General features: G+C 50.1%; 1 non-coding gene across 1 annotated transcript; it reads left to right on the forward strand.

The window, feature by feature from the left end:
• The first annotated feature begins 7,811 nt into the window (after positions 1 to 7,811).
• Positions 7,812 to 7,918, forward strand: LOC132649395 (U6 spliceosomal RNA). The gene has a single exon (XR_009587831.1). It is a non-coding gene; the product is annotated as a U6 spliceosomal RNA (small nuclear RNA).
• The last annotated feature ends 1,238 nt before the right edge of the window (positions 7,919 to 9,156 follow it).

Below are 9,156 nucleotides of genomic sequence, written 5' to 3' on the forward strand. Positions count from 1 at the left end.
AACCTACAAGATCAAGAAAGAAAAATTAGGGGGGGGGAAAATCTCATCAGAGGAGAGGAGCTGATGCACACAGCCCGTGAGCCTCGTTTCTAATGAATTGGAACAAAGCAAATGCACAATAGAGTCTTGAGACAACCGGGGATTTGACCATGAAATAAAGATCAGGTCCTAACAGCGTTTGTCCTGGACAGTCACACTTCAGTTCTTATGTTCTAAGGGGAAGGCTGTAGCTTCTGATGCTTGCTGTTAAGATCCACAGCAAATAAAGAAAAACGAAGAGGAGGAAGCGGGGAGACAGAGAACAGCTGGGGAAAGGTGAATAAGGACAAAACAAGATTCATTTTATTATCTATTTTTATGTGCGCTTGCTATTTTCTAGAATATTCTTAAAACGGAAGAATGCTTTCACTGAGCAGTGGTGGCACACGCCTTCAATCCCAGCCCTTGAGAAGCAGGTGGATTCCGAGTTCGAGGCCAGCCTGGTCAACAGAGTAAGTTCCAAGACAGCCAAGGCTACACACAGAAACTGTCTCAAAAACAAACAAACAAATAAACAAACAAACAAAATAACAGCAACAAAAATTGTTTTCAAGTGTGTGGATCAGGAAAAGAAACATCTAACATTTGTGTTTACCCGAAGTCCTGGCTCACCTGTGGACCATACATTGCTGACTTTTTTAAATGTAGGTTTGGGGGCTGGAGAGATGGCCCAGAGGTTAAGAGCACTAGCTCTTCCGGAGGACCAGGCTTTGATTTCTAGAACCCATATAGTAGCTCACAAGCAGGGGACCCAACACCCTCTTTTGGCCGTTGTGGGTACTGCATTCACATAAACATGCGCACGACAGAGCACCCATAAACATAAAACAAGCTTTTAAAAATGAACAAAATCCAAGCTTCAACTTCTATCCCATTCTGTTCTCCACACAGCCACACACATCTCCATGTACCTACCTTGACGGTAGTAGAATGGCTGTAATATAATTTAATAGAGTAACAGCCACACGAAGAGATAGACACAGAGACCCAGAGACCCCAGTTCCCCACACTAGCACACACACCTCACTACAAGCAGACATAAACGCACAGATATACACAGACACACAGCTCTACACCTCCCACTACCACAGACACAGACTCACACAAACACACCCCACTACCATGGCAGGACGGCCTCCTTGTGCCCGGCTCAATGTATGCCCATCGCCATGGCCAGACGTGCCACCATCTTTCCTCAGACTGTGTAGTCTACCAGCTGCTCAGAGCAGTTTCTTCTTCCATCCAAATTTCGGTTTTCAGGAAACCCCCAGAACCATCTACAAATCTATCAATAATCTGGGAAGGAAACAAAGTCATGGTCTGGGGAGCTGCCGGCTTCCAAGAGTGACCCCTGGCAAAGGTTGTTTAGCAGAGAGGAGCCAGTGAGCAGCCTGAGCCGTTCTTCACAATGGACCTGGGGCCTGCACCACCGGTGAGGAACTTTCCTGGGAGCTGCTGGTTCCTTCTCTCTGCTCTTTGTCACTGGTCTCCTAGGAGAATCTGATTATCTCTTTGCCAGAATGAGTAAAACACACACACACACACACACAGGGAGGGGAGGACTGGTCATGGGGTGGGTTGTCTGGATACAGGAAAACCAGATACAGCTGGCCCTGAGGAGGAGGGTGGCTGTACCTTCCTCTAGGTAACACCCCATCTGACTCCAAAACTGCAAGAGAACCTGAGTTAGGGTCCTGGAGGGGGCTCCCCTGCTTTCATTGGTCAGTCTCTCACTGTGAGTTTTGTGCTGACTCTCTCTCCCTCTCCTCTTCCCTCCCTCTCTCTCCCCCCTTTCCTCTCACCTTGCCATCTCATTGGCTTCTGTCCCTCCCTGTGAGGCTCAGGAACATTTTGCAGCACTGAGCACCCCTTGGCCACTGAGCTGGAAGAATGGGCATTCTGTGACTCTGCACCTACTGTTTACAGAAGAGATAGGAAGAGCTGGGACTCTTCCTGGCTGGCTTCCGGACACGATCACCCCTGGGCCTTCCTGGTTGACAGCTACGGACCATCTGTGACCAGCTAGCTATGTTCCCCCAGTGAGGGCGGCACCGTATGGTTGTGGCTTGGCTCTGGGGGGCATAAGATAAGGAGCTCATTGGAGGGGCTCTGCATCGGCGCCCTCTGTCTCAAACGGCACACGCTGCTGTCTCTAGACGCAGCGCACTTCTCTGGGCATGTGCCTTTGGCTCAGTGTACCCTCCATCGTTTTGGGGGTTTTCACAGCACTCAGAGCCCTGCCTCCCCCATGCCTCTAGATTTGGCTTTGCTAATAGCCTCCCCATTTATCCATGGTTTCTGTTACCTCTGGTCAACTCTGGCCAGAAAATATCACATGGAAAATTCCAGAAGCTAATAATTTGTAAGTTTTACATTGCACACCATTCTGGGTGGCACGATGGAGTTTCAGACTCTCCCATTTAGGCTTAGCCATCCTTGGATCTAGTGTATCCGTGCGCCATCCATTACCTGCCCCTTAACCACCTAGTGCTGCGCCATGTGTGCAACAGATTGACTGTGCTGCCGGCACATACTTATGCTTAAGTTATCCTCATCCTATTTAATAAGACTCTAGAGGGCTTCTCTACCCCAGCTAGTTCCCAAATCATTGAGACCGACAATTTTTAGACTTCTCAACCTTCTAAGCTATTTTGATTTCCCAGCTACACACCCCAAGTTACTTGCCGTACTTGGTCCTGCCTGCGCTGCTCATGTCCCATCAGGCCAGCTCATGGCCATGTGCTATGGGCATCCTGCCCTAGGGCCACTCCCTTCCCTCCCACTTCCTCTCCTCCTTCTATCTCCTACCTTGTGGTCCCTATCTGACCTCAAGCCTGGGAACCTAAGCTCTGCCTTAGCATTCTACTGAGGGTCAGGGTATGAGTTGAGAAGCAGCCATTTCAAGTTGACGCCTGCAAAGTCCTTTGGCAGTGCTCGGAGTGACTGCCCGGCCACGCTTTTCCACCCCGTGTGCAGGACGCATTACCAGAGGCCATAGACCAGCCCCTCTGCTCTCTCTTCTGCCCAGCTATAGGCTGTCGGCTACTTTACTCAACCAGTCAGAGAATACTGGGGAGTAAAGTTTACACAACATCACCTGAGGCATGTGAGAACGTACCTGTCTGGGCTGCAATCAGATTGAAGGGCAGTAATTCAGCATTTGACTACATAGCACCATACCAGCCCTCAACTAAAGTCCAGATTTTTATTACCTATTGTTTCCTTGAGACAAGGTCTCCTGTAGCCCAGCCTGGCCTCAGACATATTACGTAGCCAAATATGACCTTGAATGCTTTTTTATTTTTATTTATCATTACTTTGTGTGTGTGATATGTGTGCAGGGCTGGGCATGTGGGGAATAGCTCTGTAGAATCGATCTTCTCTTTGTAGGAATCTGGTTCTTCCTCTCAGGGACCAAACTCAGGTTGTCAGGCTTGTGGGACAAGCATTTTACCCACTGGACCAACTCACAGGCCCAGGTTCCTTCACCTCTTAACCCTCCTAACTCTACCTCCTCAGTGCTGGGATTCGAGCATGTGCCCCCATGCTGGTGATACAGGGCAGAGGATGAAGCCCAGGGCAAGCCCGCTATCAGCTGTGCTACATCTTCAGAATCACCAGGGTGTATATATTTAAATCATTTCTGTTTTATTATAGTTATTAAACTCTCTCTTTTGGTTTTTTTGAGACAGGGTTTCTCTGTGTAGCCTTGGCTGTCCTGGAACTCACTTTGTAGACCAGGCTGGCCTCAAATTCACAGAGATCCGCCTCCAAGCAGCTGCTATTCACCTCTTATTGTGTCTAATTTACGAATTAGAGTTTCTCATGTATGTTAGAGAAAAACCAGTGTGTACAGGGTTTGATATTGTCTGTGGTTACTGATAGCCACGGCTGTTGAGCCCTCAAGACAAGGGCTATGGCTCCGCTTACTTCTTATCCTTTTCTCTGGATCAGATGGGAGTGAGGTACTCCATTGTGTGCTAGATGCACCGTGTTTTTTTCTTTAGGGAGTGCTGAGGACCGAAGCCGAACCCTGGGGTGTAGGTGACCTACACCCCAGCCATGAGTTTAATCAGCTTGAGCTAGCGTTGTAATGAACAAAGTTCATGTCTTTCACAGAAAGTTATCTTCTTGCTTTGTTAGTCTTCTGGAGGAATGGAGGGAAGGGAAGTCAGAGTTATGTGGGGGCTGGTGTTTGGAAGCCAGGGAATGCCACAGCCACCCCAATCCTCCCTCAGCAAGCTCAGCAGCTCTCATTTTTGATGCAGGGACAGGGTGCCTGGGCTAGGTCCACAACAAAGTCCGCAGTGAACTCAGCCCTAGGGTCAGCAAGGCCTCATTTGTGCCTCTCCCACTGGGGTTGTCCACTCAGTGGCTTTCCCTTTGAAAGCCCCATTCTGCTGGGAGTCTGAGTGGGAGTTGAGAAGCAGCCATTTCAAGTTGACGCCTGCAGAGTCACTCTGGCAGTGCTGGGAGTGACTGCCCCAGCCAGGCTTTGCCATCCCATGTGCAGGACGCGTCACCAGAGGCCATAGACCAGCTTCTCTGCTTCCTAAGTTCCTCTCCGTAGATTGTGTTTCCCGTCCTGGACCACACAGCAGTTGGCAGTTACTTAATTCATGTTTATGAATTACCCTGAAAATCCGTAGTGAAAAGCTCTATAGACATTTAAAAGAAAGCATTCTCGGCATAGCGTAATACAACAGATTAGAGCGCAGACCAGCTTTTCTTGTTAAACAAAAAACATAACCTCTTCAACTATCTTTGAATATGTTAAAAGCAATTACTTGGAGCAGCAGGGAGGCGTGTAGATGCTTTGATCACGTCCTTTCGGGGTGACTTTCAAGGCAGAAGAAGTCTGCCAGTCAGCTCAGGTCACCGGAGGCGTTTTTTTTCTCTGGCCTTCCTGGGAGACAAGGTTCTCACCTCAGGGATCCATCCCGAGGCAGTGCTTGCAAAGGTGAACAGTCAGGGTGCTCAGAGCAAACGAGGTCACAGACACGGGACAGAGAGAGCCCTCTAGGCCTCCCAGGCTTGGGACACTGAGAGGAATAGCAGTTCTTAGCTGGTGCTGCTTTCAAAGAGCAGCCGTCTTAGATAATTTCAGCAGGCTAACCAGAACCCTTCCCCAAGGAGAGATCCAGGGCCTCTGAGCATATAGACCTACCTGCCTTCTGCTGGGCCTCATGGGATGGGTGCTGTGTGAAAGTAGAAAAACTCACCCCCAAACCTTGTCTCCTGCCTGCAATGGGTTCAACATGCCTTCTCCAAAATCGATTTGCCGAGGCTTAATCCCAGCCATGGTGATGTTAGGGTGTAGAGCCTAGGGGCTGAGTAAATCCTTGGAGGTTTCACCTTCATGGATGGACCGTGTCCACCAAAAAGGCTGAGGAAGCTGACAGAGCCTAATGTTTGCTCTCCATCATGGTTAGGAAATATGAAATATCCCCATAGGGTCCTTTGTTGAGCACTGTACCCCGGCTGGAGGTGGTAGAGGCAGGTCTAAGGGGCAAGTTTTGAAGGTTATAGCTCCAGCCGCCCTCTCTGCTTCCTGGTCTGACAGAATGTGAACAGCCACTCTCTCTTACTCTCCCGACCTGGACGGGGCTGTGCTGCTGTGCTTTCTCCACTATCATGGACTGACATTTCCAGAAACCAGAGCCGAGGATGAGCTTGAATTTCCGGTCGTCTTGCCTCGATCTCCTGAGCGTTGGGGTTATAGGTGTGTGCCTTCATCCCTAGTTTACGCTCAGTGCAGGGGATTGAACCCAGGGCTTGGTGCATGCTAGGCAAGTGCTCTAAACACTGAGTTACAGCAACACCCCGTGGTGCCATTTCTGAAGCAGAGAGGAACCGTCTCCATACATGAGTGCTGCTGTCCTGATGTCAGAGGAGACACACAGTCTCCAGAATTCTAAGAGGTGCATTTCTGCTCTGACCCAGTCTAGCTGGGCACAGTGGTACACGCCTGAAATCCCAGCATTTGGGAGGCAGAGGCGGATCTTTGTGAGTTCGAAGCCAGCCTGGTCTACAAAGTCTAGGACAGCCAAGGCTACACAGAGAACCCTGTCTTGAAAAACAAAAACTAAAAAACAAAACCAAAAACCAAAACAAAACAACCCAATCTCTGAAATTGCTCAGTGGGTAAAGTTCTTGCCGTGTAATTGTGAAGGCGGGAGACAAAGCCAGATCCAGGAGCACATGTCTGTTAATGCCAGCATGCCTAAGGCATGTCCACAGCTTTGTCCCCTACATGCTGAGGGACAGTCAGGTGTTGAAGATGCCCAACAGGGGACTGTCTCAGAGACTCTCTGTCCCTTGTACTCGTGAGAACTTTCTGGAGCCTGGGCTCAGCGGCCTCATCGAGAGCCTCATGGAGGCCGAAGCTTCTTGGGGGTGTGACCTCAAAGCCACAGGCAGAGACCCCAGCAGCCACACTGCTTTCCAACCGGGAGTTTTTCCCGACCACCATTGCCACACAGCTCCTCGGAGACAGCTCCCACTTCCTTTAAAAGCCTGAATGAAAACAATTTGGGGAGCTCCCTGAGGCCTGTACACAGGGAGAACACGGAACTTCTCAGAACCTCATTTCCCTTCCATGGGACACACAGACTGACAGAGAATCCAGCCACAGGGGTTCCCAGGAACCTTCGGTGTTGGTGTTCCAGGAGTTTATCAGCCCAGCTCCCACTCTGACAAGAAACAGAACCCAATTACTGTTTTACTTGATCTGAGATCACTCTTCATGGTGGGGGTGGGGCTGCTTTTGAAAATGGTTCCGGCACAGAGCGCAAACGCATCATCTTCTGCTGATGACTGCTGACCACATAATTGCACTAAAAAAAAAAAAAAAAGAGAGAGAGAGAGAGAGAGAGAGCGAGAGAGCAACAGCTTGTAAGAACAAGATAATTATAGGCCCATCCCTGCACTTTGGAGAAGTTTTCAAAATATACTCTGCAATTATTTTTAGACCTTTCCAAACACCTCTGGTAAGAAATGACATCAGCCCCTAAGGGGAGTTTTGTTATGGGCTCCTCCTTGGGGTTTGTGAGGATGACTGGGTTCCCTCACCCTTGAGCTCTCAAAACTGGGAGAAGGCACGTTTACGCTGTGGTTACGGCAGCTTGGAAGAGCATCACACAAAGAGCCTGAAGGACTCTCTGGATAGCAAGGAGAGCTGTCACTCTGGCCAAAGAAAGCAGGCAACGGAGCCTCACAGCTCAGTCAGGGTGGCAGGCTGGGCTGGCTTCCACAAGGGAACAGAGTACCCCACACAGGGTGGCCTTGCGGAGAGAGCCAGTTTGTAAACAGATGCGATGTGGTTGGATCAATGTCCTACCTGGGGAGAGTGTTCAAGTACATACAACCTGGAGAACATCGCAGAATGCTGAGCCTCACCAACTCGAGAACAAGCTCTGGCAATGGTCAGCTAATGACCTCTTACAGTCTAGAATGTCCCCCAAAGGTGAGACGTGGTCCCTGCTCTTAAGGGTTGGACGTGAAATGTCCCCCACAGGCTCGGGTGTGTTTGAACACTTGGGTTCTCCGTACCTGGTGCTGTGGACCCGTTGGGCCTGTGGTCTCGCTGGCGTCACTAGAGGCGGCCTGAAGGGTGACGCCTCCTTCTGGATCTAGCCCCAGATCTCCATGTCTCCCACCACGAGGACAGTAAGCACTGCCACAGACCACGGCTTGCCTGCCACTGAAAACAACCACGCCCGCCCTTAAGCAGCTTCTGTCTGGAAGTCTACCACAAAAGTCACCCGGACAGCCTCCTCACTCCGGCAGCACGTACACTAAAATTGCAACGACACAGAGAAGATCAGTGTGGCCTCTGTGCAAGGAGGACACACAAATTCGGGAGGCGTTCCACAGTTTTGCACATCAGCCCGGGCTGGCTCCGCACCAACTGTTATGACATAAATGCAGCCAGCGTGGGCTGGAATGGACAGTTCCACCTCGCTTGAGTGCAGGCCTGACTTCCCTGCACCGCTGTCCCGGGAGCCTTGCTGGACGCACTGTTCTGTGTTCAGCCTCCCATAGTGACGTCCAGCTGCCGGTTGGGAGAGGTAAATGGTTTAGAGACCAAAACAAGCAAACAAACAGAAAAACCGAACTGCTACACCCAAGGCACCACCGCTCCACCAGAGACCAGGAAGCCCTGAGGCGGGGCCTTGGACACCTGTGTGTGTACGTGTGTGTGTTTGTGTGTGTGTGTGTGTGTGTGTACCAGTATTCAATTTTGGGTGTTTATTTCAGTTGCTTTGCACCTTATATTCTGAGAGAGACTCTCACACTGAACCTGCAACTTACCAATTCTGCTAGATTGGCTGACCAGCGACTCCCAGAAATCCTGTCTCTGCCTCTCCAGTGCGGGAATCACAGGTGTGTTTCATGTCAAGCTTTTTTTTTTTTTCTTTTCTTTTTTCCTTTTTAAACATGGGTGCTGGGGATAAAATTGAGGTTCTCCTGTTGAATGGTAAGCATGTTGCCCATTGAGCTGACTTTCTAGCCCCAGTGGGAGTTTAAGGTTGAGGAAAGTGTACCCCTGAAGGAGACAATGGGACTGTGGGCTCATCCTCTCGGCTGCCCAGAGGTAAGACAGTTTGCTCCTCCATACGCTTGCATCTGCCTTGCTTCAAGTCCCAAAGCCTGGACCCCTGTCATAATTGAATCGTCTAGAACCATGGTCCCAGATAAGCCTCAAACCCGTCGAAGCCGAATTCCCCGGGCTTTCGCTATAGTAACAAAAAGCTGATTATTACTCGTTCTTCTATCTTCTGTCATGACCTGAACTGTGGAGAGGCAGGAAGAAAGACCTCTGGACTCAGCCTGAAGATATGTGTGGGCTGCTGAAGGGTGGCCGTTTTACTGGGGTTCAGTGTACATAAGCCGTGACACCAATTCTCCTGCGGCAGTAAATGTTGACATGTAAGCACACCGGGGCATACACACTCACCAGGACCAAGTCTGTGAGCTTTCCGCCTTTACCTCCAAAGGCGTCCTCATGCCCCGTCATCCCCCAGCCCCTCCCAGACAATTTCTCATCCACCCCCATCAGCACAGATCAGTTTGCATTCCCTATCACGAGACACAGGTGGGTTTGAGGCGTAGGAT

The sequence above is a fragment of the Meriones unguiculatus genome, chromosome 19 (assembly GCF_030254825.1).
Source record: "Meriones unguiculatus strain TT.TT164.6M chromosome 19, Bangor_MerUng_6.1, whole genome shotgun sequence".
Lineage (NCBI taxonomy): Eukaryota > Metazoa > Chordata > Mammalia > Rodentia > Muridae > Meriones > Meriones unguiculatus.